This window comes from Entelurus aequoreus, linkage group LG26 (genome assembly GCF_033978785.1).
Source record: "Entelurus aequoreus isolate RoL-2023_Sb linkage group LG26, RoL_Eaeq_v1.1, whole genome shotgun sequence".
Lineage (NCBI taxonomy): Eukaryota > Metazoa > Chordata > Actinopteri > Syngnathiformes > Syngnathidae > Entelurus > Entelurus aequoreus.
In genome coordinates, this window is record NC_084756.1 from 9,708,101 (window position 1) to 9,713,144 (window position 5,044).

The following is a 5,044-nucleotide window of genomic DNA, read 5'->3' on the forward strand; positions in this document are numbered from 1 at the left end:
TATACATATAAAAAATTAAATATAAAATAAAATATACAAAAGTTGTGCTCATAAGTTTACATACCCAGGGAGAAATTATGATTTCTTGGCCATTATTTAGAGAATATGAACGATAACACAAAAACCTTTCTTCCACTCATGGTTAATGGTTGGGTGAAGCTATTTATTGGCAAACAACTGTGTTTACTCTTTTCAAATCAAAATGGCAAAAGAAAGTACCCAAATGACCCTGATCGAAAGTTTACAAACCCCAGTTGTTAATACCGTGTATTGCCCCGTTTAACATCAAAGACAGCTTGAAGTCTTGTGTGGTAGTTGTGGATAAGGTTCTTTATTTTCTCAGGTGGCAAAGCTGCCCATTCTTCTTGGCAAAAAGCCTCCAGTTCCTGTAAGTTCTTGGGCTGTCTTGCATGAACTGCACGTTTGAGATCTCCCCGGAGTGTCTCAATGATATCGAGGTCAGGAGATTGAGATGGCCACTCCAGCACCTTCACTTTGTTCTGCTGTAGCCAATGACAGGTCGACTTTTGGATTATTGTCATGTTGAAATGTCCAAAAACGTCCCATGCGTAGCTTCCGGGCTGATGAGTGCATATTTTCCTCCAGTATTTTCTGATAACATGCTGCATTCATCTTGCCATCAATTGTGGCCAACTTTCCTGTGCCTTTGTAGCTCACACATCCCCAAAACATCAGTGATCCACCTCCGTGTTTTACAGTAGGAATGGTGTTCCTTTCATCATAGGCCTTGTTGACTCCACTCCAAATGTAACATTTATGGTTGTGGCCAAAAAGTTAAATTTTGGTCTCATCACTCCAAATTACTTTGTTCCAGAAGTTTTGAGGCTTGTCTCTGTGCTGTTTGGTGTAATGTAAGTGGGATACTTTGACACATTTGCGCAGAAATGGCTTTCTTCTGGCGACTCGACCATGCAGCCCATTTTTCTTCAAGTGCCTCCTTATTGTGCATCTTGAAACAGCCACACCACAATTTTTCAGGGAGTCCTGTATTTCAGCTGAAGTTATTTGTGGATTTTTCTTTGCATCTCGAACAAATTTCCTGGCATTGTGGCTGAAATCTTTGCTGGTCTACCTGATCGTGGTTTGGTTTCAACAGAATCCCTAATTTTCCACTTCTTAATCAGCGTTTGAACACTGCTGATTGGCATTCTCAATTCCTTGGATATCTTTTTATACCCCTTTCCTGTTTTATGCAGTTCAATTACCTTTTCTCGTAGATCCTTTGACAATTCTTTTGCCTTCCCCATGACTCAGAATCCAGAAACATCTGTGCAGCACTGGATGAAAGATGCAATGGTCTGTCAGAAGCCCAGAAACTCACTGACCTTTTATACACACACACTAATTACAAACAAACAGGTCACAGGTGAGGATTAGAACCTTGATTAGCCATTCAAACCTGTTAGTGTCAACTTTTGTGCAAAGTCACTGGGTTATGTAAACTTTAGATCAGGGTCATTTGGGTACTTTCTTTTGTCATTTTGATTTAAAAAGAGTAAACACAGTTGTTTGCCAATAAATAGCTTCACCCAACCATTAAGCATGAGTGGAAGAAAGGTTTTCATGATATCATTCATATTCTCTGAAGAATGGCCAAGAAATTATAAATTCTCCCAGAGTATGTACACTTATGAGCACAACTATATATATATATATATATATATATATATATATATATATATATATATATATATATATATATATATATATATATATATATATATATATATATATATATATATATATATAAAATGATAAATGGGTTGTACTTGTATAGCGCTTTTCTACCTTCAAGGTACTCAAAGCGCTTTGACAGTATTTCCACATTCACCCATTCACACACACATTCACACACTTGGCGGGAGCTGCCATGCAAGGCGCTAACCAGCAGCCATCAGAGGCAAAGGGTGAAGTGTCTTGCCCAAGGACACAACGGACGTGACTATATATATATGTATATATATATTCCGTCAAAACTAATGAGTTGTCTCATGTGACTAATTATTTAAAAAATTATCGGTTTAATAATGAACAAACTTTGATTAATTATGCATTTTATATCACCACAAAAGACGTAAAAACATTCCTGGATGACTATATACAATATATATATATTTTTATTATATATATTAGGACCGTCACAATTAACGAGTTGTCTCACGTTCCTGGAAGAACATATATATATATATATATATATATATATATATATATATATATATATATATATATATATATATATATATATATATATATATATATATATATATATATATATATATATATATATATATATATATATATATATATATATATACATATATATATATATATAGCGCAAGAAGACTCACAGGCTGATCTCCCGGTAACGACCCTAGAATGGACACGACAATGAATGAAGGTAGTAGTAACACTCTTGAGAAACCAGCAGTTGGACATGTTCTTCAGACGTGTGTGTGCGGTTGGGTTAAAGTAACATCAACCCATGGTCTTAAAGTTCACCAAGGACGGAAGAAATGCCTAAAAACCCCTAACCCAGGGCCCCGCATTGACCGGCTTCTGTTAAGAAGAAGGTTAAATCAGTCGGATGAAACTCAGCGGCAGGAAGAAACCCACAGTCCGCAGAGCATCAGCACCCTGCAGGATGAGGGGGAAGTTTCAGGCAGCACCACCAGTCCAAGACCATACCCAGTACACCTCAAAAAGGAAAACATGCAAGGACGTAAGCCGTTGGTGAAATGGCCAAAGTCTAACAGCAAGGAGTGGGAAACAGAGGGTGTGGCATGGAGGGGGGTGTACCTGGGACGCTAGGTACACCGTTGAGCCCTCTGGAGACGTCGTGGGCTTCAATCAACGAAACGTCGATGAAGCAGGGTGCCCACCCGAAGACCCCAATGACATACTTACCCTCCCTTTCACCACTCCACACCGACTGCTACCGTCAGGATTGTTCCTACTTACCAAGGGATTGAAACATCTAGTTCTGTTTGCTTTACTATATATATATATATATATATATATATATATATATATATATATATATATATATATATATATATATATATATATATATACATATACATATATATATATATATATATATATATATATATATATATATATATATATATATATATATATATATATATATATATATATATATATATATATTAGGACCGTCAAAATTAACGTGATGAATTATTTTAAAAATGATCGGTTTAATAATTAACAAACTTTGGTTAATCATGCAATTTATATCACCACAAAAGAGGTAAAAACATTCCTGGATGACATTCTGACAATAAAAGTGCCTCTATGTACAAATAATGGCGTCTTTCCTTAGGGTTATTTTAATTACACAACCGAGTAATCACCTGTGATTAATCATGACAAATCCACATTTCAAAATGTGATTAATCTGATCAAAATATATGACCATTTGACAGCCCAAATATTTATATGTGTATATATAAATATATATACTCAGTGGCCTAGTGGTTAGAGTGTCCGCCCTGAGATCGGTAGGTCGTGAGTTCAAACCCCGGCCGAGTCATACCAAAGACTATAAAAATGGGACCCATTACATCCCTGCTTGGCACTCAGCATCAAAGGTTGGAATTGGGGGTTAAATCTCCAAAAATGATTCCTGGGCGCAGCACCGCTGCTGCTCACTGCTCCCCTCACCTCCCAGGGGGTGAACAAGGGATGGGTCAAATGCAGAGGACAAATTTCACCACACCTAGTGTGTGTGTGACAATCATATACTGTATATATGTATGTATATATATATATATATATATATATATATATACATATATATATATATATATATATATATATATATGGGTTGTACTTGTACTTGTATAGCGCTTTTCTACCTTTTTTTTTAAGGAACTCAAAGCGCTTTGACACTATTTCCACATTCTTTCCACATTCCACACTATATATATATATATATATATATATATATATATATATATATATATATATATGTATATATATATATATATATATATAAATATATATATATATAAATATATGTATATATTTATATACATATATATATATATATATATATATATATATATATATATAGTGTGGAATGTGGAAAGAATGTGGAAATAGTGTCAAAGCGCTTTGAGTTCCTTAAAAAAAAAGGTAGAAAAGCGCTATACAAGAACTAGACCCCCCCCCCCCCCCCCTCCACGCCCCGGATTGTAAATAATGTAAATAATTCAATGTGATTATCTTGTGTGATGACTGTATTATGATGATAGTATATATCTGATAGTATATATCTTTATCATGAATCAATTTAAGTGGACCCCGACTTAAACAAGTTGAAAAACGTATTCGGGTGTTACCATGTAGTGGTCAATTGTACGGAATATGTACTTCACTGTGCAACCTACTAATAAAAGTCTCAATCAATCAATCAATCAATGGCGAAATTATTCTCTGCATTTGACCCATCACCCTTGATCACCCCCTGGGAGGTGAGGGGAGCAGTGGGCAGCATCGGTGGCCGCACCCGGGAATCATTTTTGGTGATTGGACCCCCAATTCCAACCCTTGATGCTGAGTGCCAAGCAGGTAGGTAATGGGTCCCATTTTTATAGTCTTTGGTATGACTCGGCTGGGGTTTGAACTCACAACCTACCGAGCTCAGGGCAGACACTCTGGACCACTACTTGACTTTCAGTGAATTCTAGCTATATACAGTATATATATATATATGTATTTTATTATATATATATATATATATATATAATTTTTATTTATTTTTTAATTAATCAATCCAACAAAACAATACACAGCAATACCATAACAATGCAATCCAATTTCAAAACCAAACCCGACCCAGCAACACTCAGAACTGCAATAAACAGAGCAATTGAGAGGAGACACAAACACGATACAGAACAAACCAAAAGTAGTGAAACAAAAATGAATATTATCAACAACAGTATCAATATTAGTTACAATTTCAACATAGCAGTGATTAAAAATCCCTCATTGACTTTAT